The sequence below is a fragment of the Pelophylax lessonae genome (assembly GCF_965119305.1).
Source record: "Pelophylax lessonae genome assembly, chromosome: 3".
In the NCBI taxonomy this organism is placed as follows: domain Eukaryota; kingdom Metazoa; phylum Chordata; class Amphibia; order Anura; family Ranidae; genus Pelophylax; species Pelophylax lessonae.
The window spans coordinates 49,260,641-49,287,158 of NC_138770.1; the positions used below are offsets into that span (position 1 = coordinate 49,260,641).

Consider the following 26,518-nt stretch of genomic DNA (forward strand, 5'->3'; position numbering starts at 1 on the left):
CACTTTAAAAAGCAGCTGCCTCCTCCTCTGATTGCTACACAGCCTACTACAGTCTTCACCGCTGTAGCTTCTAAGCTGAGTTGGGCTGTCACTCACTGAGTCACTCACAATCACGAGTCTCACACAGCACAGGCAGCCTCTGTCTCTCGTCGCAGGATGAGTGGAGAGCAGAGCAGAGCTTAGTGCCGGCCGTGGGCGGAGCCGCGGAGGATAATAGATCCCTCCGCCAGAGAAGGTATAGGCATTCAAGGCAAAGTGAAAGTGCAGACAGGCGGCCGGTGTTCCGTGAGAATTACCTACCCGTGAGAAAAACCTACCCCTCGTCACTTCCGGTTCACGGCACTGTATGGAATGCAGCGCTTACATTAAAACAGCGGGGCTGCAATACGAATCATCTCCGCTCGTGTGCCTGTCACTTCCCTGATCTCGGCAACTAAATATAAAAGCGGCGGCGGGTGTATGTAAACATAAATCACGGAGACGCCAGCCGCTTTTATATTTAGTTGCCGAGATCAGGGAAGTGACAGGCACACGAGCGGAGATGATTCGTATTGCAGCCCCGCTGTTTTATTTAACCGCCGCGTGGGTAGGTTTTTTCAACGGTACACTGTGCTATTTCCATACTAGTGCGCATGCGCACTAGTCTGCTCCTCTGTTGTCCCTTTAGGTATCCGGCCCTGTGAGCATGCGCACTGCTGCGCTGCTCAGCTATTCCTGGCCGGAAGTGACGTGGGGTAGGTAATTCTCACGGGGTAGGTAATTCTCACGGAACAGGGACTTGAGCCGGACGGCGCCCTCCGTCAGCGTAGAACGCGGCGCGGGGCTGATGACATGATGCGCCGGCGCCCGAAATAGAAAAAATAGTCCCAGACTCCCCCCAGCACACAACATCGCAGAGGGGCCATAGAAAGAAAAAAAAACACACACACACAGGCGCAGCCTAAGATGCATGCAGTAAGGCTTTTTTTTTTTTTTTTTGCGCTGTTTAGAGATTTCACCGGGCCCCCCTACTGAGCTGAGGACTCCGGGCCCGGTACAACAGGGCCGGTTGTACTGGCCTATCAGCGGCCCTGCCCACACCGGCCTCCTCCTCACTACTCACACTTGCTGGAGGAGCCCCGATCGCCGCTGGCCATCTTTCCTCCTTAATTTGTATCGTAGCAGACCTTGTTCCTGCTGCGGTAGCCTTCAGCGCATAAGGTGGCCACTTCCCGGCCCCCACTATCTGCATGCACCCCTTTTCTGGCAACCGGGTTTCTTTTGATGCATAGACTGAACCACTGCCAGGTTGCATGACCTCCAGCTGCATCAGCACTCTGAAGACTCCTCTCCCACCTCCTCGGAGAGGTCCCGATTCCAGAGCCGACAAGGCCCGAGTGACTCCCATCTCCAACGACACACAAAGCTGTCTGGGCTGACCACCCCTTCTCCACCCGCAGCAGCAGATAGCCGCAGTGCCCACACTGGCTCCACGCTTGCACCCGCATAGTCACATTCAAACACTGGGGACATACCAGGTCTAAGTGCTCCACGCCTCCTCCAGGGCATAACGCCACTCTTCCATCGGGCACCATCCGCACTCCTGTATCCCACAGGACAATCGCCTTCAGCCCTCCGGTCTGCTCCTGGGTCTGCCCAGCAGGTTCTCTGCCAGCAGGTGGAACATTCGCTGATGCGCTCTCTCTCCGGCAATCTCCATGCTGCTTCTCCGCACACGTGTCTCCCTCTCAGCCACACCCGAAGGAGGAAGTAATTTATGGACTTCCCTTGTCACTCCTGATTGGCTGGGCGTGAACGACGTCTCCACCCACATTTCTTTCTTGGTGGATGCTCCTCCTGCCAGGCAGAACTTTTCAGCGTGCGCTTTCCCGCGCGGTGCAGTAACCCCTCCAATGCCGCTCTCTCTCAACTCAGCTGACATGGAAGTTACTGCAAAGCGGACCATGTCCCTCGCCAGACATGCATCCACTCTTCTTGCTTGTAGCAGGGCCCCAGCTGCGTCTCCATCACCTTGAGCCAGCTGTCCCTCTTTGCCAGTCCAGAGAATTGTTCCACTGTCATATGCACAGTCAACAGTCCTCTTCCCAGCATGTACAAGCAAGGCCCATCATCACTATACTGTCTTCGAAGAAAGCTCAACTGCTCTTCCTGGCATGGCCGACAGCTATCTTCACAGTATTGACACTGTCACTATATAGAATAAATGTCCCGCTGTCTTATGCACGGTCAACATCATTCCATGTAGCCTTGACACACACACGGCCCCAGGCACACCGATTCACGTGCCCTTGGCCGCCATTTTCTCTGTCCACACTTGCACCTTTTCCTGTCAAGCAGACACAGTCCTTTTTCATGAAGAGAGGCCTTTTTTCCACTTGCCAGTACTTCACAGAGGCATACATTTGGTAGCTCAAGTAAAAGATTTCCGCCATTGGTGGGCACATATTGCAATTCTGACTGGAATCTTTGCGTTGCCATGGGCAACCGTCACCTCTATCTTCATCCCACTCTCCCTATCTCCTGTAGAGCAGACACTTGGATTAAGCATTAGAACAAAGTCCCGGAAGCAAAAATGGTGTATTTGAAACTTTTCTTCGGCCATTGCCATTAGCAACCAGGCCGGTAACCAGGGCAACATCCCAGACGAGCCCCAAAATGTAGCACTACCTTGGGAGCTGCTGGTTATGGGTTCCCCTGGGTTACCTGGGTGGCTGGGGGAGGAGGAGAGGCCCCCCGTGACGCCGAGTCAGTTGCCAGGGAAGAGAGTGGAGCTGAGCCAGTCCTGCATATTTGACATCAAAGCCAAACATGGTGGAGCTGGAGCCCTTTGCCTTACACAATGACAGCACCCGAAGTGGAAGGTGAGGGGTAGCAGGGCTCTGACATTATATAGCTTATGGACTGTAGTATGGTAAGCAACGGGTTAAGTTGCTGTCTGCAAAATGTTACAATTATGTATATGTCTGGGAGCTGGGTGTGGCTGAAGTTAGTTGCATGCTGATGTGCAGTGAATAAAGAAGCAACCTGTACAAGCCTGTCTGTGTTAATACACTATATTTTGGCGACGAGGATGGCTAGCTTTCTGGATTTACCGGCTATCGGACCGTTTGATGTGTCTGGAGACCACACTAGTCTCTCACAGCGCTGGGACAAGTGGAAGAAGGGATTTCAGCTCTATGTTATAGCCACAGGAGTGACTGCACCTGCTCAGAAGAGAGCCATGCTGCTGCATCTAGCTGGACCTCAAGTTCAGGACATTTTTGAAACCCTGGGAGCAACAGGGGAAGATTCAGACTATGAGACAGCCATGAATAGACTGAGTGAGTACTTTGAGCCAAAGAAAAATATTCCCTATGAAAGATATAAGTTTAGACAGGCTGTGCAAGAACTGGGAGAAACCACAGACAGTTATGTGACTAGGCTGAAATATCTGGCAAAGTCTTGTGATTTTGGGACTGTAACTGAGGAGATAATCAGAGATCAGGTCATAGAGAAATGCACATCTGTGCACCTCAGGAGGAGATTATTGAGAGAACCTAGTCTCACACTTACTAGTCTGCAGGAGATTGCAAGAGCCATTGAACTGTCTGAGCTCCAGGCTCTGCATATTGAAACCAAGAACACTGCATCTGTCAATACAGTCTCCAAACCTACCTATAATAATAGGAATATCTGGAGTAGGAAAGAGAGTTTTCCAAAGAGGACTTTACATATCACCTGCAATAAATGTGGCAGGGCGGGACACACAAGTCAGGACTGCACTGTGGTACAGAATAAAATGTGCTATGCTTGTGGAAAGACAGGTCATTTTGCAGCTGTGTGTAGAAGTACAACCAGAGATAACAAAACCAAAGGACAATCTGCACAAGTAAATGTTATAGCTGAGGATAAAGAGAGTGCTCCTGACTGTGAATTTATATTCTCCCTGTGTTCTCTGCAAGCTGGGACATTAACCATTAAGATTGGAAATACAGATGTGTCAGTGTTGATTGACTCTGGAGCTACATGCAATGTTATGGACTTGGCTTCTTGGCACAGTCTTAATGGCAGAGAAAATCACCTTAAATTGTGTAACACCACTAAACAGATTTATACTTATGGCTCCAGTACACCACTGCAACTTAAAGGCAAATTTTATACCTCTGTTCAAACACATGAGACTGGTCCTCCATTGCAGACCGAATTCTATGTTGTAGATGGCACAGGGTCGCCTCTGCTTGGTCGTCAAACCGCAATGGCACTAGGGGTGTTACAGATTGGCCGTGATGTAGGCAGCGCAAGAGTGAATATGGTGTCTCCTGCTATTTCTGCATTGAAAGAGGAATTTAAAGATTGCTTCTCTGGGTTTGGAAAATTAAAGGATTTTCAGTTGGAGCTTCACATTGATCCACATGTAAAGCCTATTGCACAGCCAGTACGCAGACTTCCTTATAGCCTGAGATCACCTGTTGAGCACAAACTGGCAGAGCTGCTAGACCTTGACATTATTGAACCTGTGGAAGGGCCCACTCCGTGGGTATCGCCGTTAGTTGTTGTACCAAAGGGCACAGATATTCGGATTTGTGCGGACATGAGATGTGCTAACCAAGCTGTGCAGAGAGAGAGACATCCAATTCCCACTATTGAAGATGTTCTGCTTGCAATGAATGGGGCAAGTGTCTTCAGTAAACTGGATTTGAAATGGGGTTATCATCAGATTGAATTGACCCCAGCATCTAGAGTCATCACTACATTTGCAAGCCATAAAGGTCTTTTTAGATACAAGAGGTTGATGTTTGGCGTATCGTCCGCACCGGAGGCCTATCAACATGTGATTCAGCAAGTGCTACATGGTTGTGAAGGCACACATAACATTTCTGATGATATAATTGTGTGGGGAACAAACACACAGGAGCACGACGAACGTCTCCGTGCAGTGCTAAATCGCTTGAAGGGTTAACATTAAATGAGAAGAAATGCACATTTCAAATGAATAAAATGACTTTTATGGGCCATGTGCTGTCTGACAGGGGCATTGGTCCGGAGGACTGTAAAATTAAAGCTGTGTCTGATGCCAGAAATCCTGAAAACCCTGCAGAAGTACGCAGTTTTCTTGGGCTAGTGAATTACTGTGCCAAGTTTATTCCAGATATGGCGACTGTCAGTGAACCTTTGAGAGTGTTGACTCGCAAAGCAGTCCCGTGGAAGTGGGTTTTTTTGGAACAAGGTGCATTTGATGAACTTAAGAGACGGCTGACTTGCGCCACAACTTTGGCTTATTTCAATCCTACTGCACACACCCAAGTTATTGTCGATGCTAGCCCTGTGGGGTTAGGCGCCATCTTGGTTCAGAGACAATGCACAGGCGATTACAGGCCTATTCAGTATGCAAGCAGATCCCTTACTGATCTAGAGAGACGTTATTCTCAGACCGAGAAAGAAGCTTTGGCTGTTGTTTGGGGATGTGAAAGGTTTCACACCTATCTCTACGGCCTTGATTTTGAAATCATCACAGACCACAAGCCTCTGGAAGTGATATATTCGCCATGCTCAAAACCATCCGCCAGAATTGAGAGATGGGTTCTCAGATTGTTACCATATCACTTTACAGTGCGGTACAGACCTGGACCGACTAATGCGGCAGATGCACTTTCCAGATTGCCTCAGTCTTCTGCACCTGTTCATAACCTGGCAGAAGAGTACATTCGTTTTGTGGCTACTAACGCCATGCCTCAGGCATTGACACCGCAGGAGGTTGAAGAATTGTCATCTGTGGATCCGGAAATTGCTCGGTTGAGAAAATGTGTAAGACAAGGGGTTTGGGTGGATAGTGACCCAAGCTATCACAGAATCAAACAAGAGCTGAGTATTGCAGGACAACTAGTTCTACGTGGCAATCGTATTGTGATGCCTAAAGATTTACGGAAACGTACATTACATTTAGCCCATGAGGGCCATCAAGGCATTGTACGCACCAAACAAAGATTACGTGAGAAAGTCTGGTGGCCAGGAATTGACAAGGATGTGGAACGTTTGGTTTCTTCATGTCGAGCATGTCAGTTGGTGGGCAGCAAACCTAAACCAGAACCAGTAACTCACACTGTTCTACCTGAGGGACCATGGGAAGATTTAGCCATTGATCTGTGCGACATTCCATCTGGACACCATCTTTTAGTTGTTGTGGACTATTATTCAAGGTGGCAAGAGGTGGTAGTTCTCACTAAAGCTACATCATCAACTGTAATTGAGGGGTTGGAGAGCATTTTTGCATCTCATGGGTTGCCTAAACGGATTGTGAGTGATAATGGTGCCCAATTTACTTCTCAGGAATTTCAGGATTATCTGAAATCAAATGCTATTGAACATCATCGTACAACTCCATACTGGCCACAGGCTAACGGGGAAGTGGAACGCCAGAATCGAACCTTGCTGAAAGCTTTGCGGATTGCTCATTTAGAGAGAAGAGACTGGAAAAAGGAACTGTGGCGTTTTCTTTTGGCTTATCGCACAACTCCGCATACTGTCACTGGCGTTAGTCCTGCGGAACTTCTTTGTGGTCGCAAATTCAGGACAAAATTGCCAGACATTGGGGGTCCTCCTACAAGTCAGAAACCTTTTCGGCATATTGATGAGGAAAGGAAGATCCGGGCTGAACAGTATGCAAACCACCGCCGCCATTGTCAACCTAGTGGCCTTCAACAGGGTGATAAGGTGTTGCTTCAAAGTGATCGGTTTAACAAACTGGCTCCGTCCTTTGAACCTGAGCCTTATGTTGTAAAGGAGAAAAGAGGTACTCAAGTGGTTTTAGAGGATTTAGATGGACACACAAAAGTGCGTAATTCCTCATTTGTGAAGAAATTTATTGAGTCAGAAGGTCAAGTATCGGAAGATGGCGAACAGGCAAAGAGTAGTGATGATACTGCCAGTGATCCAGACTTCAATCCACAACCATCCACATCGGAATGGCCAAGAGAAAAACGAGCAACTAATCCACCGGCCTACCTTAAGGACTATGTGTATAGTCAGGAGTTTATAGGTTAAATTTTTAGTTGTTCATTCATGCATTTTGTTAATCTTATTAATACGTTGTGCATGTTATGTTTTATTCAAAGAGAGGAGGGAATGTAGTATGGTAAGCAACGGGTTAAGTTGCTGTCTGCAAAATGTTACAATTATGTATATGTCTGGGAGCTGGGTGTGGCTGAAGTTAGTTGCATGCTGATGTGCAGTGAATAAAGAAGCAACCTGTACAAGCCTGTCTGTGTTAATACACTACATGGACTCTGTACATTATTGGTAGTTTTGGTTGGAGTTGTCCTTTTAGATGTTTAACTCTGTTGTTTCACCCCCCATCTGTGAGGGACTGAGGAATGACAGCCCACTATGCTGGGACTTATAGTGCCCTAGAATGTGGAGGACTGAGGAATCCTCAGGCCCTCAAAAAGGGCACTACAAGTTCCAGAATAGCAGGCTGCCATGCCTTAGTCCCCACAGAGGGCACTACAAGTCTTAGCATAGCAGGCAGTAGTTCCTCAGTCCCCTACATAGAGCAGTACAAGTCCAAGCATAGCAGGCTTCCATTCCTCAGGGAGGAATGGCAGTGCACTATACTGGAATTTACAGTGCCCTCTGTGGGGACTCAGGTATGGCAGCCTTCTGCAGTTGGACTTGTCGTGCCCTAGACTGTGGAGGACTGAGGAAGGGAAGTGTAAGAGGGTCGCTGGAAACTCTGATGCAAGGGGGAGCTTTGGTGACCACAGAGTTCTCTTTTAAACCAGAGTCCCCAGCTTTCCCCCTCAAATCAGGGTTCCCAGAACTCTCCTTACATCAGAGTCTCCAGCATTCCCCCTTAAATCGGGGTTCCCAGAACTCCCCTTACTTCAGAGTTCCCAACATTCTCCCTAAACCAGGGTTCCCAGAACTCCTCTTACATCAGAGTCTTCATAGTTCCCTCTTACAGTGTAAGGGGGAAACTCTGGAGACTCTGATGTAAAGGGGGCTCTGTGAAATTTGATTTAAGAGGGGGACTCTAATGTTAAGATGAATTATGTGGACTCTGATGTAAGGAGGAGATGCTGGGGGGAATCTTATTTAAAGGAGAACTCTTATGTAAGGGGGGACACTGAACTCTAATGTAAGGAGGGACTCAGGGAATCATGGCCTATAGGGAAATGCTGGGGACTGTGATGTAAGAGCAGACATGTATATATATATATATATATATATATATATATATACAGTGCCTTGCAAAAGTATTCAGCCCCCATTTAACTTTGCAACCTTTTGCCACATTTCAGGCTTCAAACATAAAGATATAAAACTGTATTTTTTTGTGAAGAATCAACAACAAGTGGGACACAATCATGAAGTGAAACGAAATTTTTTGGATATTTCAAACTTTGTTAACAAATAAAAAAACTGAAAAATTGGGCGTGCAAAATGATTCAGCCCCTTTACTTTCAGTGCAGCAAACTCTCTCCAGAAGTTCAGTGGGGATCTCTGAATGATCCATTGTTGACCTAAATGACTAATGATGATAAATAGAATAAACCTGTGTGTAATCAAGTCTCCGTATAAATGCACCTGCACTGTGATAGTCTCAAAGGTCCGTTCAGGGCCAGATTAACGTAGGGGCTATTGGAGCTGCAGCTCCAGGCCCCTACCTTTATATAGGCCCCGGTTGGACATATTCACTGTTACCGCTCTTCTGTCACTTGTAAACACAGAAGTCTGGCTTCTATGCTCGCTTCCCCAGGCAGCTCCCTCAGAACCTCCCCACACAGCACGAAGGCCGGAAAAGGAGGGACAGTTGCCAATGCATGGATGTGTTTATGGGCTTCAGAGACAGCATCCCATGTGGAATTAGGCATGCATGGCTGCACCCTTCCTCCTCTGGGTGCATGCCAAGGCACGGCCCTTAAGGCCCTTCAAAATCCTCAGCACCAAGCCCATGATGCTCTTAATCCGGCCCTGGGTCCGTTTAAAGTGCAGAGAGCATCATGAAGAACAAGGAACACACCAGGCAGGTCTGAGATACTGTTGTGGAGAAGTTTAAAGCCGGATTTGGATACAAAAAGATTTCCCAAGCTTTAAACATCCCAAGAAGCACTGTGCAAGCGATAATATTGAAATGGAAGGAGTATCAGACCACTGCAAATCTACGAAGACCTGGCCGTCCCTCTAAACTTTCAGCTCATACAAGGAGAAGACTGATCAGAGATGCAGCCAAGAGGCCCATGATCACTCTGGATGAACTGCAGAGATCTACAGCTGAGGTGGGAGACTCTGTCCATAGGACAACAATCAGTCGTATACTGCACAAATCTGGACTTTATGGAAGAGTGGCAAGAAGAAAGCCATTTCTTAAAAATATCCATAAAAAGTGTCGTTTAAAGTTTGCCACAAGCCACCTGGGAGACACACCAAACATGTGGAAGAAGGTGCTCTGGTCAGATGAAACCAAAATCGAACTTTTTGGCAACAATGCAAAACGTTATGTTTGGCGTAAAAGCAACACAGCTCATCACCCTGAACACACCATCCCCACTTTCAAACAAAGCTATTCTTCAGCAGGGACAGGGAAGATGGTTAAAATTGATGGGAAGATGGATGGAGCCAAATACAGGACCATTCTGGAAGAAAACCTGATGGGGTCCTCAAAAGACCTGAGACTGGGACGGAGATTTGTCTTCCAACAAGACAATGATCCAAAACATAAAGCAAACTCTACAATGTTATGGTTCACAAATAAACATATCCAGGTGTTAGAATGGCCAAGTCAAAGTCCAGACCTGAATTCAATCGAGAATCTGTGGAAAGAACTGAAAACTGCTGTTCACAAACGCTCTCCATCCAACCTCATTGAGCTTGAACTGTTTTGCAAGGAGGAATGGGCAAAAATTTCAGTCTCACGATGTGCAAAACTGATAGAGACATACCCCAAGCGACTTACAGCTGTAATCGCAGCAAAAGGTGGCACTACAAAGTATTAACTTAAGGGGGCTGAATAATTTTGCACGCCCAATTTTTCAGTTTTTTATTTGTTAAAAAGGTTTGAAATATCCAATAAATTCCGTTCCACTTCATGATTGTGTCCCACTTGTTGTTGATTCTTCACAAAAAAATACAGTTTTATATCTTTATGTTTGAAGCCTGAAATGTGGCAAAAGGTCGCAAAGTTCAAGGGGGCCAAATACTTTCGCAAGGCACTGTATATACAGTATATACATACATACCTGATGTTTAATGATCTTTGATTAAGGAAGAATTTGTTAGAGAAAATTCTAGAAACCGTCAATTCATAGAACAAAGGTTAAGGCTCTTAATATATGCAATTTATACAGTTAATTTTTATCGCTTGAATTATTTTTCCCACTATGGGCGTGAGTGGGGCCTCATGTCCAAGTTTTGCCTTAGGCCTCACAAAGCCTAGAGCCGCCTCTGGCTTGCACCTGTGATCCTTCATGTTTGCACTTTCATTGCTCTATGCACTTTATACCTATGGACTTTATGGACTCCTATTGATTGTGTGATTTCATGCTTTTATGTATTTATGATTTTATGCTTATATTTATCACATCTGATTCATATATTTTGGTATATGTTATCATCCTATTTATTTGGTAAGAGGTTATAACCATCCCTGAGCTACTGAAATTCGAATGAAAAAGCCAGTTCCTGTTTTTTCTGGATGAATTTCATTTTTTATTATATTTACTCATTTAGGTAGCAGCAATTTGTGTTATTTGTGTTATTCTGTCAGGTTTGTGTTACCTGTATTTCCTAAAGCGCAGTGGATTACAACATCGTCTATTAATTTAGTACAAGTAGTGATATTTATATATTTAATTTTTCCTCTGTAATATAATTGCAGTTGCCTGCCAGTGAGTGTCAGGCCCACAGACTGTATTGTGCCCACTGCCCACCACTCATATAGGGTGGCACAGCACCTTGCAGATAAAAAAAGTCATTTAATTTTTTCTCTGTAATATAATTGCAGTTGCCTGCCAGTGAGTGTCAGGCCCACAGACTGCACTGTGCCCACTACCCACCACTCATATAGGGTGGCACAGCACCTTGCAGATAAATAATTAATTTAATTTTACCTCTGTAATATAATTGCAGTTGCCTGCCAGTGAGTGTCAGGTCCACAGACCGTACTGTGCCCACTGCCCACCACTCATATAGGGTGGCACAGCACCTTGCAGATAAAAAAGAAATTTATTTTTTCCTCTGTAATATAATTGCAGTTGCCTGCCAGTGAGTGTCAGGTCCACAGACTGTACTGTGCCCACTGCAAATGGACTGTTTGTGGTTGTTTGCGGTGCGTTAAATGGGGAGTTTGGTCTGTCAGAGTTTGGTCTGTCACTGTGAAGCGGGCGTAACCCTTACACTACCTGATCAATACAACATCATACCTGATCGTATTCACACACTGGATGTTTTAAAGCACGTTATTCCAAACAATTTAGGAATGTTAGGTGATTTATGTCCTTTATGGATTAAAACCCGACTCTGCGTCAACTACGTAAATTTCCATGGGAGTTTTGCCATGGATCCCCCTCCGGCATGCCACAGTCCAGGTGTTAGTCCCCTTGAAACAACTTTTACATCACTATTGTGGCCAGAAAGAGTCCCTGTGGGTTTTAAAATTCACCTGCCTATTGAAGTCTATGGCGGTTCGCCCGTTCGCAACCATTTGCAGAAGTTCGCGTTCGCTGCTCGCGAACATAAAATTTTATGTTCGCGACATACCTACTTGGATAGGAGAAGGGAATGAGTGGGATACTCCAACTTTATACACTATGCACAATTGGCTGTGATGACCTGAGAATGCTGAACAACGCTGAGTAACACTGAATAGCGCTGAGTAACGCTAGTCACGTCTAGGCCGCTGTTTCACTTTGCCCTTGGCTGTGAAGTAGAATCATTGAGTTTCCTGAGGTAAACTGTATCCTGAGGTAAACTGTACTGCTGAACAACTTCATGGCCCTTCCTGGCACCCACTTTGTTCCTAATCTTCAGGTTCAACTACGTGGCACCCCCTTTACTGTTTCTTCCTGTGTGAGCTAGCTCCTTGATCCCCTGACCTCTCTGGAGTGGTCTCCTCTCCTAGGCAGACCCTTAGGCAGACCCCTTGGTACTTACGATACTGTTTTTCCCAAAAGATTCTGCCAGCAGCTCCACTTGTCAGCTCTCTGGATCCTCTGCAGCTCAGCTCCACACCTGGTCGAATGCCTGAACCACCTTCCTCACACCTGCAGGAGGAGAGACAGCCGTCCACCTCCTCCTGGGACTTTGCTCCCGCCAAAAGACGCCCTGTCACATGCTCCCTCAGGATTTATTGCCAATCCCAGGATGCATTGCGAGAATGCCCACCCACTGAGACAGCCATAAACCCTGGTGTGCTATTGGTTAGGTTTCCTGCACTGTCCAACAAGCTCCCTTATTGGATACAGTGGGGAGACTCCCTTAGACCCAATAAATCACACCTGGAAACATATGACAGGCAAAACGAACTGATCAGGCTCCGCTGATAAGCAGAAGGAGCCACTTAATGCGTTTTCCTAGCAACTACCTAGGAGAGTGCTACATCATTATTCTTATGTAGTCCTCCTGTGAGGGGGTTATGAGAAATGACAAACAAAACCAAAGAAAATTCCTAGCTCAATTTACCGACCAGCCTGCAACCAACCGAATCATCCTGTCTAACAGTGTGCGGTAAAAATGGGGTTTTTTTTTTGCACATATTTGCAAACAAACTGCAGAGCCTCTTCATGACGCCCCAGTATTATCTGCAGTCTTAACTCTTTGAGAGCCTCCATAGTAAAAGCATATGCATTATAATGAATTATCAGAGGGCAGGTGAGCCTGGAGGAAGCCCACCCACCCTTAAAGGCACACTGGACACTAAACATATAGTACAATGGAAAGAAAGGTGTCTAGTGCTTCCCCTCACCAGTAATCAAACAGTACAAACAAATGGCCACTGCCCCCACCTATAACTGGCCTTTGCAGCAAGGAGCACAGGGTGACGCATGTCAAACAAAACCAAAGAAAGTTCCCAGCTCTACTTACCGACCAGCCTGCAACCAACCAAATTATGCTGTCTAACAGTATGCGTTAAAACTATATTTAGCACTGCCCCCTTGAGGGCTGCAGGATATAACACTTTCTGGATTCCCCTGGGTTACCCTTAGCAACTGGTAGCAGACAATTAGCAATTAAAGTCCTTGGCTAAGTCAATAATCAATCCAGGGGATGTTTTTTTTGTGGTTTTATTGAGAACTTGGATAGGAGAAGGGATCAGTGGGATACTCCAACTAATAACAATTCACAGTCTTGAGGACAACTAACTTTAGGATGCGGCAAGGCCACAGCTTCATTCTGCCACTGAAGTGAAGGTACTTTAAGTGTTTCTGCTTGAAATTTCTCTTCAGGGTTCAAAACTACCCCCTTTCTCTCTCACTCTCTGTGTGCTGACACCCGTCCACTGACTCTATCCTCTGGAATGGGCCCCTTCCTGAGCAGACCCCTGGTCAAGTTCCTCTGTACTCATAGACACTGTTTTTCCAGAGTCACCGTTGCCTCCAACTCCACCAGTCAGCTTCTCTGGACCTCTGGATTCAGCCACACAGTCTGGTTCACCAGGCCGACTGCCTGTGACCACCATCCACAGCTACAGAAGAGGAGACAGCTGTCACCCTCTTTCTGGGACCTGACTTCCACCCCAAAGACCCCCTGCCTCATGTGCCCTTGGCTTTTATACCTTATCCCATGATGCACCACTCTCTGTGCCAAACCCATGGGATAATATCAAAGCCTGTGTGTCATTGGCTGGGTTTCCTCCACTATCCAATGTACCTCTCCATTGGATACAGTGGGGACACTCCCTCAGCCCACATGAATCACACATTGGACACATTGAGCAGCCCTAACTAGCAGATCTAGCTCCCTGATAAGCAGAAAGCACAGATGCTATAGGTATATAATATAAGCAAACCAGAACTTTCACTAAGTGGAAACGTGGGCTTAATAATAAAGTTGGCAGTCCCTTTACTCAGGACAGGGTCTCTGAACAAAGGGGATTAATTTCCTGGGAAATTATGCAGTAATCTAATCAAAGTAATTGGGTGCAGAAGAACTACTGCAACCAGCATATAATTTAACATTAGCCATAAGTATATAGATAAAGAAAAATTTAATGCTGCGCTACGGTGATACGTGAAGTATATAGATGCCCACCAGTATGGAAATAATACAAACTTTATATAAGAAAAGATTAATAATAGTACATGCATCCAATGTACAAACAGGTATTTTCAGAAAAGGGCCCAGCAGTCCTGGTGGAATTTTGCACAAATACCTGGGAATGTACAGTATATACAGTTATTAATCATGATACCTCCAGATGAATGTTTCAGAAAGTTAATTTGCAGGGGCCCCTGAGGATGATTTAAATGTGGTATCGGTATGTCTGTCAGAGACCTGAAGACAAGATCAGCGGTGATGGGGAGATCCTCTAACCTTTGTCCAACCTGTCTGGAACATATGTAGGCAGGTTCCTTTATGGTTTTCTGTGTCACAAGGGGGGCAGCAATCTCATTGGATGCTGGCGCCCCGCATGGCTTTGATGGCCATCTTGGGTCAGTTAGTCTATTTTAGACCCTGGCTCCCAGGCTTGGTGCGCATTTTGTCGGTGGCAGTGAAGGGATAGGATACCCATCTGTCAGGGACAGTGCTTAGTGTTAGAGAATGTTTCAGAAGGAGTAGGAAAAGTGCAGAGAGACGCCATTGTTCCAAACCTTTAGGTCCAGACTGGCCAGGCTGCATACTGCCCCTTGAGATAGACTCTGTCAGCTTCCCCCAAGACTTCCATCTACTGACACATCGTTGTTACATCCAGGTGTTCCTGGTCAGGTTGCCTTCCCGCTGGGCCTGTTGTGTAGTGTTGGACTTCTGTTACAATCGTAGCACCCTACAAGGTAGGTGCTAGGTAAAGCATATTGGGCCTTGGCTGCTTAACAGCAGGACAATGATTTTCAGCTGGGCTGTCATGTCTCCCAATTGTGGCTGTTGAGACTGGGGAATCTCCCCACTGTGCTCCCTGAGAGGGTTCTCATTGGGCAGTGCAGGAAACCCAGCCAATGGCACACTCAGGCCTGTATCTACCCCAGAAAGGCAGATTCTGCCACACAGCATTCTGGGAGTGGGTATACATTTGAGGGGAGCACATGACGCAGCATCTTTGGCGGGAAGCCCTGGAGTCCCAGGAGGGAGGTGACGGCTGTCTCTCCTCCTGTCAGAGGAATCGGGTGTCCCAGGCGGCTTGCCTGAGGGGACAGAGGGCTGAGCTGAGCTGCAGAGAGTATCCGGTGTGCCAAGGACCAGTGGAGAGAGAGAGGGGTCCAGTTTCAGGAAAGCATTCCCAGTTTGTGAGTACTGCAAACTGCCCCTGGGGGTCAGCCTAGAGAGGGGACCACTCCGGTGAAGGTCAGAGGGATCCAGGAGCCAGCTAGTCGGTGCAGGAGCAAGTGCAAAGGGGGTGCCAGTGTTAACCCTGAAGTGTAGAGGGGGTGCCTAGTGAGAGGGCCCTGAAGTGTAGAGGGGGTGCCTAGCGAGAGGACCCTGAAGTACAGAGGGGGCGCCAGCGGTTGGGCCCTGAAGTGGTAAAGTGTACAGCATGCAGTGTGCAGTATACAGCGTTGAGAGTAGTAGCAGCAAAAGCAGTTTACCGAAGCTACCTTAGTCAGGAAGGACTGGAGGGAGCTGTGTTCAGGACTTTTGAGCTAACCAGAGTGTCAGAAGTCAAGTTCAAGTACAGTACAGCAAGTCAGTGTTTTTCAAGCGCCAGCAAGCTTTGGTGGGCATCCAACCGGCGTCTGAAAGGCATTTTTCTGCAAGGTGTCCCATTTGTACCTAGTTGAGCCAGAGGAGTATCCCACTCATTCCCACTCATTCCCATCCCCATATAAATTAAACAAAACAAACAAAGATGCAGGACTGTTCATTGTCTCAAATTTTACACTTGGGTATTCAGCGTAAAGGGGCAGCTGGCAATTCCGGTGGCCATGGCAGACCCCCATCAGGCCCAATGCCGGGAAATCCTGCTACACAATATATTCCTATTTTTGCATCTGGAGTGTTTTTTGCCTGCCCACCACACTGCACTTACTTACATTTGGTGGCAGTTGGCAGGATATGTCCATTTTACAGGGGGTGCGAACAGAGGAGCGGAAACCCTTATGGCACCATTAAGAGCAGCCTTGACCCTGGTGCCTAAGTTTATGGGTCCAATATCTCCCTGGCTAAGTGGGAGGAGAGACTGAAGAGTACTATGTGCCTGTGTCAGGTTCCCGCTAGGCTGATTACGGAGCTGGTTATCAACTTCCTGGAGGATGATATCTACCGAGCGGTGATAGTGCTACCTGAAGAGGACCAGGCCAGCCTGGAACAAATTGTAGTGCACTTGGAGGGCCTGTTTGAAGAGAACATGACAGTTCAGGAGTTAAGGTGTAGGTTCTTTATCCGTAGGCAGCAGAAGGATAAAAGCCCCACCCACCTTACGGTAGCACTCCAGAACCTGTGTAAGCGCCTAGAGAAACAGGATGCACATGGCTGTGCCGGTATAACCGCTTAAGACTATCTACTGAGGGATCAGCTTGCGGGGAAAATGAGGACCTCCCCAATCCCACTCCCTAACCATACCACCATAGCAGACCATATGTGGTGCCCCGTCACTGTATCCCGGAGGCTCAGCCGGGAGTTGAAGCCATTTATTCCCCACTACAGGCAGCCATGACCTCATTGAATGAACTGAAATACAAACTTCTGCTGGAACAACTGCCCATTCCTTTTCAGGGCGATCCTATACCTCAACAGTGGCTACTTCATCAACTGCTGGAGAATCACCTACTGGTCTTTGCTACCAGGCTCCAAGAAATGCAGCTGTACAGAGGCCATTAACCACCTAGTTCATTTAGGAGCGGTACTGCTACATTCCTCTAGCCCTGCACCATGAGGTCAAGAACTTGATCCGCAACATGCTACAAAGTGAGGTAATTTGAGAAAGCCGTAGTCCTTGGGCTGCCCCCGTTGTCCTGGTGAGAAAAAAGGATGGAGATTGTGTGTGGACTACTACACGTTAAATGCCTGTATCCACTAGGATGCCTACCTGTTAGCCACCGTGGAGGAGTCGCTCATGGCTCTGGGCCAAGCCATGTATTTCTCCAACCTAGCGAGCACCTACTGGCAAGTCCCAGATTTTAATTGCATGCCCTTTGGGCTGAGAAATGCCACCAATATGTTCCAGCACTGGAAAGATGCCTGAAACTGTGATAGTCTACCTGGACGATATCATCATTTTCTTCAAAACCTTCGAGGACATGGACCGGGAGTTCACCCGCCTAGCACAGTATGGGATAAAGGGATAAAGCTCAAGGCCAGTAAGTGCCGCTTAATGCGTCAAATGATCCAGTACTTGGGCCACATTGTGGAAGACAAAGGACGCTTCCTAGACCCAGCCAAAGTTTATGTTGCACAGTATTGTCACTCTCTAAAGACCATCATAGAGTTGTGCTCTTTTCTGCAAATCGCTGCCGCTCTTACCCAGTTTCTGAACAATCACACCGCCCAAAGGAAAGGGAGACTATCACCCTCAACCAAGTCTTAATGGTAAGAACCCCAACAACAGGCCTTTAAAGCCCTCAAACAAAAACTGACTTGGGCGCCCCTACTGGCTGCGAACTACTCAAAAAACCCTTCGGAGTGTGTACATGTAGCCCCCTCTAGTGTGCTACTAGTGTGAGAGTAGATGAGCCATATCCTGACTCATACTTAACCAGTGAGTCTGTAATTTGGGGTAGGGTTATTAGAGTTCAGGGCAGCATGACTCATACAGACTGCTCTCTGGTGCCTCTCCCTGGTTCTAGAAGGATGGAGAACATTCTATCGACTAGAGGCTGAGGGTTGCTCTGCATATTTAGGGGAACTTAGCCAATCCCCAGGCGGTGAACCTGGCAGGGGACTAAGTGAGCCCTTAAACATGTAATAAGTCATGCTGGGAGAGGAGTCAGTGGAAGATAGAGATGCAGTACTGAGGAGACTGTCGAGAGACCACTGCTGGGGAGGGGCTCTACCACGGGCTGGGGCTCAGGTTCTGGCCTGGAAGAATCCTACCACAGGAGAAGTTGGAAGGAGGCTTTCCTGAGAGTAAGCGGGAACAAGGAGAGGAAAGTGTAAGTACTACAGCACGGTGCATGGACTTACAAGGGGAGAGACTGCCACATGTAGCAGGGCTCTCTGGAAGATACCTTGCCTTGAGAGAATCTACAGAGTCAGTTGGGTGGGCTGATGAAGAGGCAGCCAGGTGTGCTAGCATCTCCTGCAGTGATAGAGCTGGGACCAGTGTCTACAAGGGAGTGGAGGTACTCCAGGTTGCAGTTTACACCACATTGTGCTACTTTCTAAAGGGACTGAAAGTTCCTAGGCTGTAAGGGGCTGTTGCTGATCTAACAAAGGCTGTTAGCCAATCAATCAGAGCTGTACAATCCAAGGAGGAGGAATTAATTGGAGTTGTACAAGATAAAGGAGGACAAAGTGGAGCTGTGTACATAGGGAGGAAGTTGTCCCTGGTTTTGTTACTGTCACGTTAGGCATCCCATAATTTTTATCCCCATCCAAGTTATTACCCCCCTAATAAAACATAAAAACAAAGCCCAAGGACTGGTCACTGTGTTCAGATGAAGCTGAAATTGTTGTATGCCTGGCTGTGCAGCAATGGGGAACCCTGTCATTTGCAACCCCTACGGGGGTAGTGCTGCATATGGATGGGAGCTTGCAGGATCTGTGGGCTGTGCTGGCCCAGAAGCAGGATGGGTGCAAGAATGTGATTGCCTACATGAGCTGCAGTCTGTGGCCTACTGAGAGGAACCCCCGTAACTATAGCTCCTTCAATCTGGAATTGCTAGCCCTGCTGTGGGCCATCACCTAAAAGTTCACAGAATACCTCATTGGGCAGAAATTGTCATTTTGACAGACAACAACCCCCTTGCTTAGCTAGGGACAGCTAAACTGAGGGCTTTGGAGCAAGGGTGGGTCACTCAACTAGTATGATTCAAATTCACTACAAGCCAGGAAGACGTAACAGCTATATAAATGCTCTGTCACGCTATCCGGTAGAACTTCCAGGGAGGACATAGATTCCAGCCAAGAGGTCGTAGAGGTAGCCCCCATCCTACCTATGGCAGCCCCTCATGCTCCCACATGGAGCGGGCTGTAGCGCCCCAGGCAGGACCCACCGAGATCCATACTTGGGTAAAATGGGCATTGATCCAACAAAAGGTCCCTGATCTTATGCAGGTGCAACACTTCCTGTCATGGCGGTGCAAGCTGTCCCCCCGAGAATGTCAGAGACTGTTCAACACAGTGAGTGTGATTCTGAGACAGTGAGATCAGCTCAAGACACAGGAAAATGTGCTCTACCACCAGGCGTGCATCCCTACCGAACAGTGGGACATGCTACAAATCATGCCCCCCCCCCCCCCAGTTGCACATTCTTCAAATCTGTCAAGTGCTGCATACTGCGAGTGGATATTTTGGAGCCGACCTAACTGATGCCTTGGTCAGGAGATACTTCTTTTGCCTGCAACTGGTAGAATGGGTCCAGAAGGCTTGCCAGGAAGGAGAGTTTTGTTCTGTGCATAAAGCCCCAAAAAGATGAAACCCATGGCCATTACCACCTCAAAGTCCTTTGAGCTGGTCATGATGGACTTCCTGACAATCTCCAGCTCCTCCTCGGGGTTACGCTATGCCCTGACCTTTGTTGGCAACTTCACCAAGTTCGCTGTGGTAGTCCTTTTCAACGACTAGACGGCTCAGACCACTGCTGTACTATTTGGGAACACATGATCCAACCATATGGCTGCCCATATACTCTAGGGCCAAGGCCCGACCGAACTTTAAGTCACTGACCCTGTCTGAGGTGTGCCACCTCAGTGGTATCTGCAAGTCGCATACCACCCCTTACCACCAAAATACTGTGGGCATAAGATTGTGTATATGGCATTGTATGGTTGTCTTTTCTTTATTGTTTTTTGTTTTTTATTGGTTGAGCCAGATGGACTTGTGTCTTTTTTCATCTGGACTAACTATGTAACTATGGCACCAACATGTGGGGGCCATGGTGTCAGCCTACAATAACACATTACATCAAGCCACAGATCACATGCCAATTTTCCTGATGTTTGGATGCTATGGCCGGTTACCAGTAGATCTCCTGCTGGGTTCCCTAGAGAGTCTGTCACCCAACATTCCCAGCAACGCAGTGCAGGAGCATTGGGCGCATTTACAAAAAGCCAAGCAGATAATGCTGGAAAGATACAAGGACTTGGCCAAGGGCTTCACCATAGAGGTACTGCCGTTGCAACTGGGGGACCGGGTGTTGGTGAAAAACATAAAAGAGGCATTAAGTTGGATCCCAAGTGGGAGCACACCCCTTATCAGGTTAAGAAGCAGCCATTTCCTCCAACTCCAGTGTATTACATAGTTTTTTGAGATTACTTCACTGCAACCTGCTAGGATCCTGTGTGCTAAGTGGCGATAGCTCTGCCAAGTCTGCCGGAGATAGAGAGGTCCAGGGCAAACTTCATGAATGTCCCACCAGTACAAGACGCTCCAGAGGAATGGTACCTGCCTCTTCTCGTGCTGGAGCCCCATGCCTCTGCAGACTCAGAAGAAGGAAGCCCCAGTTCAATGTAGACAGTCTAGAACAGTGTTCCTCAACCCTGGTCCTCAGGGCCCACTAACAGGCCAGGTTTGCAAGATAACTGAAATACATCCCAGGTGGTAGAATTTGATGCTCAGTGATTGCAGTACTCTAGTCTGCATCTCCCCAAGGTAATACTTAAAATCTGGCCTGTTAGTGGGCCCTGAGGACCGGAGTTGAGGACCACTGGTCTAGAAGATCCTGCATGCCCAGCTGACTGTCTAGACTCGTCCAAGTAGTCAATCTTGAGCCCAGGTGAAGGGGGTACAGTTGGCCCTAAAGACCCTCATCCACCCAGAGCTACAAACATAACATGACTACCTAAAAGGTGACTACACTGAGGACACTGAGGTCCAATGCCCCATGCAGTATAACCGCAGGCAGCTCCCTGCAAAGTAGTCTGATTATGTTGTTTGAATTGTTGTTGCCATTGCCTTAAATAGGTTTAATTCAGTTTTCGTTTTGTTCTTTCCTGTATTTATGATTCTAAGAACAGTATCTGTCAAAGAGAGGGGGGAGTGTAGGTAGGTGAAGTCTATTTTCTCCACTGCAGGTGGTGCAGAGGGGAGAGGAAGTCAAGAGGAACTTAGTACCTCTATGGTTTCCTGGGACACGAGGGGGGCAGCAATCGGATTGGATGCTGGCACCCCATGTGACTTTGGCATTCATCTTGTGTCAGGCAGAGTCTATTTTAGACTCTGGCTCCCGGGCTTGGTACACATTTTGCAAGTGGCAGTGTAGGGACAGTTCTTAATGTTGGGGAAAGGTTCCAGAGAAGTAGGGAAAGTGCAGGGACATGTCAGCCTTTCTGGAAATTTCCCCATTTGGGTCTGGACCAGACAGGCCCCATTCTGCCCCTCGAGACAGATCCTGTCGGCTTACCTGAGACTTCCGTCTACTGACACATCGCTGTTACATCCTATGAGTGTTCCTGGTCTGGTTGCCTTCCAGCAGGGCCTCTTGTGCATTACTGCACTTCAGTTACAATTTATTCCTGTTTTTACACCTAAACTCTGAGTGTTTTCTGCCCACCACATCACACTGTATCCTCTCACACATAGATTCTCACCAGCCAAAACAGTGGTGTGGCACTGGAACTAAGAGTCTGCCTACTTAGTTCCAGTACATCTTAGTCCCTAGTAGTTTCTAATCTGTTATGCAACCGGAGCTCTAACTATTAGAAGTGGTTGTCGGATACCTAATCTGGCTGTAGCCTATGCTGATTATTGAGCCCTAAGCTAAAACTAGCTATAGAATTCCAGACTAGAAGGGACAGGGTTAACCTGAAATAACAGGTGCTTCATATAAACTCTATTGCAATAAGCAGGTTCACCTACTCCTTCTCTGCAGGTGGCGCTCAACCGCAGCCAGGGCCGGGGCTACCTGTAAGGCGACCCAGGCAGCTGCCTAGGGTGCAACTCGGTCCAAGAATCAGTATGGACCGGCGGGTGCGGGCGGCGCTCCTCATGCTGTGCTGTGCCTGTGCGTGCTGTGCCTCCTGAGCGCTTTTGTGAGCTGAGTCAGGGGGCTGAGGGCTCCAGCGCCGCCGAATATGGCGAAATCTTAATAGGAAAGCATTGAGGTGGTCTAAAGCGCATGCGCCGGCATTGCTGCCCAAGCGCATTAGGTTCCCCCTGCTGACGATTTCAGCCGGCGGGGGGAGACCTAATGAGCATGCGCGACAAAGGAAAGCAGGAAAGCCTGACCCAGCGCTGACTCCGCCAAGGTAAGTCACTCACTGAAGGGGTTTTAACTTGGCATGGGGGGGTGGGAGCACTGGGAGGGAGAGAGTGTCGCCGGCACTTAAGTTTAAATTAAAACTGCCAGTCTGCAAGTAGCAGAATGATGGGGGGCAGCCTGGGCAGGAGTACCTCTTGTTTAGCCTGTGCCACTTGATGGGGAACCAAAACATGCAAGGGGTCCATCAGAGAAGTATATGGACAGCCACATTGAGGGGTTTTATTGTCAGGATGAAGCAGGATCCTCTGTTCTTCAGTTGATCCAACATAAGGTTGCCTCTCCTTTGCCTAGGCCTAGCAAATGGTGGCGTTAGGGCTGTGGCAAATGTTAGCTCCATATGTGACAGTACTTTACCAGAAGTTATTCCATTAATGCTGATGGTGACAGTATAGGAAACTTTTAAATTTTTTGAGTCAGTGTATTTAGATATGTGGCAAAGTCAAAATAATCATGATGCAGTTACAACATACAATAAGTAACTTGGTGACAGCATGGCAAGGGGAAATGCACAAAAATAGAGCAACAATTAAAGGGTCCCTGGGGGCTCATGCTATTCTTTTGCAAATGAACCTTCTGAAATTCATGCTCCTTACTTCTAATGAATAAAAACCAGGACAAAGGCATCTGGGCAGCTCCATTTAGATTCCATGATTCTTCAACATTGCTATATTATATGGTTTTGGCCAGGGGCGTTGCTAGGTGGGAAAAAGACCAGGGGCTTCAGCCCGAATGTAAATTTGATAACCCCTCCCACATTTTAAAGTCCCGCCCAAGCTCCTCCCACATCTAAAAGTACCGCCCAAGCTCCACCCAATGCCCCCCTCAGTCAAGGGTCAGACATGGGGTGCTATGGAGAGGAGTACAGGGGGTCAGGAGAGGATAGAACAGAGTAGAGGTGCACAGGGGGTCAGGAGGAGAGGAGCACAGGGGGTCAGGAGGAGAGGAAAACAGGAAGTCAGGAGGAGAGGAGAGGAGAACAGGGGGTCAGGAGGAAAGTAGAATATGGGGTCAGGAGGAGAGGAGAGGAGAACAGGAAGTCAGGAGGAGAGGAGAACAGGGGGTCAGGAGGAGAGAAGAGGAGAGGAGAACAGGGGGTCAGGAGGAGAGGAGAACAGGGGGTCAGGAGGAGAGGAGAACAGGGGGTCAGGAGGAGAGGAGAACAGGGGGTCAGAAGGTCAGGAGGAGAGGATAAAAGGGGGTCAGGAGGTCAGGAGGAGAGGAGAAAAGGGGGTCAGGAGGTCAGTGAAAATAAATGTCTGCTCTCATGGTAAAATCAATCAATCAATCAATAAAAAGAGTAGACTGACAGGCTGGTAGACTTTAAAAAGGATTACCAATGATATTTTCTGGGCTCCATACAATATAAGCCTGGGGGGTGAGGAGAGGGGGGTCTGAGGAGAAGATGGAGGGAGTAGGTGAGGAGAGGGGGTAGGTGAGGAGAGGGGGGGTCTGAGAAGGAGATGGGGGGGGGGTAGGTGAGGAGAGGGGGGTTCTGAGGAGGAGAGGGGGGTCTAAGGAGGAGAGGGGGGTCTAAGGAGGAGATGGGGGGGGGGTAGGTGAGGAGATGGGGATCTGAGGAGGAGATGGAGGGTCTGAGGAGGAGATGGGGGGGTAGGTGAGGAGATGGGGATCTGAGGAGGAGATGGGGGGTAGGTGAGATGGGGATCTGAGGAGGAGATGGGGATCTGAGGAGGAGATGGGGGGGTAGGTGAGGAGATGGGGATCTGAGGAGGAGATGGGGGGGTATGCGAGGAGATGGGGCTCTAGGGAAGAGAGGGGGTGGGCAGGGACAGACTGACAACTCATGGGGCCCCCGGGCACTGGGAGATCATGGGACCCCCCACGTTTAAAGATGGCCACCACTCGGCAGCCATCCTAATTAATGTGGCAGGGCCGTTCGGAGGGCACCAAGCTCCGTGACATACAGAGTGACTACCCACCAGGGATTTATCTATCATCACGTCCTGAAAAGTAAAAGGGTGATCGTCGGTCTCATAGCCCTCCATATACGTATATTTGGTAAGAGGCTCACCTTTTCCACCCCTCCTGAGTGGTAGGTAGGGGTGGACCCACATTTTTTCCTTTTCTTGGCATGTGATCTTTGTTGTGGATCGTAGCACATATATGCCCTTAATATTCATCTTTCTGGTAAGAAGCTTGGCTCTACAGGTGGTGGGATATTGAACACAGTTCACCTGGCTTCCACATTCCAGTTCAGCTGCTTCTATCACGGACACTTTTACTTGGACTTCTTTTTGTTTGTTATTTGGGACTGTTTTTGTCACGATTTTTGTTGTTATACAATTTTTGCAACTCTATTGTGGTTGCACTTATCAGTTGTGTGTAAATACATTTTTCCTAAATGTTATTTCAGCACGTTACAGTAACAGGCAGAACATCCATTGATATTTCATTTTTTGAACACTATATAGGGTTATTTGTTTGGATTTATTTCAAGACCCCTTCTTAAAGCGGAGTTCCGGCCACAAAATCAACATAATTGATTTTGTGGCCATCCGCTTGCTTTTCGTCACCTGAAAAGGAAATGGATAGTTAATTTTTTTTTTTTTACTTACCTTGTTATTGTAGAAAAATATACTCACCTTTCTTCCACTTTCTCCCTCGGCGGCCGTCCCTTCCGGCTTGCAATGATTCCTGGGAGCTGAACGTCATCGCTCCCAGGAATCAATGCGACGGCACCGGCCCCGCTCGTCACTTCCGGTGCGGCGCCTCCTTCCCTGCTAAACAGCTTCTGGGCATGCCCAGAAGCTGTGGAGGAATGCGGCGCCACACCGGAAGTGACGAGCGGGGCCGGTGCAGGCGTATTCTGGGAGAAGAGGACGCAGAAGAGGATCGCGCTGGCTTCAGCTGCCCACAACAGAGATGGCAACGCTGGAGAAGAAATTTTATAGGCAAGTATTTCTTCTTGCAGGTAAGTGCGACAGTACAGAGGCTAGCCATTATGGAATTTACTAGCCCTGACTGTCCCGGGGGAATTTTTATTGGAAATTTTTTTTCATGGCCGGAACTCCGCTTTAACCAGTGCACGTTGTACACATTTATTAACAATTTTCGATTCAACATTTCACGTATTTGATTGGTTAGCACACCTGATACACACACACTCTAGGAAACACAAATACCTGCGGCTGCTTCTGATGGGAGAGGAAAAAAGGGGGCACTCTGGAGGTTATAACCTACAGACTCCCCCTTACATCCTCCAGAGTGCCCCCTTAGTAATACTATACTAAGGGGACACTCTAGAAGCACTAAAGGAAACTCTAGAGGAGTTAGTAACTTTAGAGTGCCCCCTTACATCCTCCCGGAGAGTGCCCCTTTTGTTCTGCTCCTCCAGGGTGCCCTTATTTAACATATTTAACCACTTGCCTACTGTGCACTTGCTGAGCCCAATTTTCAGCTTTCAGCACTGTTGCACTTTGAATGACAATTGTGTGGTCATGCAACACTGCAACCAAACATACTTTTTATCCTTTTTTTTCCACACAAATAGAGCTTTATTTTGGTGGTATTTAATCACCACTGCGGTTTTGATTTCTTGCTAAATAAACAAAAGGCAGAAGACTAAAAGAAAAAAAACTTTCATAGTTTGTTATAAAATTTAGCAAATGGGTAATTTTTCTCCTTCACTTTTGTGCTCTGATGGGGCTAAAGTAATAGGCTGCACTGAAGAGGCTGCACTGATGAGGAGGCACTGATGGGCACTGGTAGGTGGCACAGATTGCAAGCACTGGTGGGCACTGTTGGGACTTCACTAATAGTCAGTGCCCTGATTATCAGTATAGATGTCCCTTTTACAGAAGCCAGTTATCAGTTCTCTTCTCCCTTTTCTTATGCCTCGTACACACGCATCGATTATTGGCAGGGAATTTTCGGCCAACGTCCGATTGGCCGATTTTCGGCTTGTTAGTATGATGCTTTCGACAACCGACTCTGACTTTTTGGGCGAATAAAATCTCGTGTTCAGGCTATAACATTTTTGTTGGCCGTCAACAGAACGGCCAATTTTCCGTCAGT

At 47.7% G+C, this 26,518-nt stretch overlaps 1 protein-coding gene and 1 pseudogene across 2 annotated transcripts in view; one reads left to right on the top strand and one right to left on the bottom strand.

Annotated features, from left to right (window-relative positions):
• Positions 1–26,518, top strand: part of LOC309550900 (3-galactosyl-N-acetylglucosaminide 4-alpha-L-fucosyltransferase FUT3-like) — a 1,045,386-nt gene that overhangs the window by 562,389 nt on the left and 456,479 nt on the right. The window lies entirely within an intron of this gene.
• LOC309550311 overlaps positions 17,002–26,518 on the bottom strand; it is a 45,315-nt pseudogene continuing 35,798 nt past the window's right edge. Inside the window, exon 3 of the transcript in view lies at positions 17,002–17,078. The product of the transcript in view is annotated as an uncharacterized misc_RNA (transcript). The remainder of the gene's footprint in view (positions 17,079–26,518) is intronic.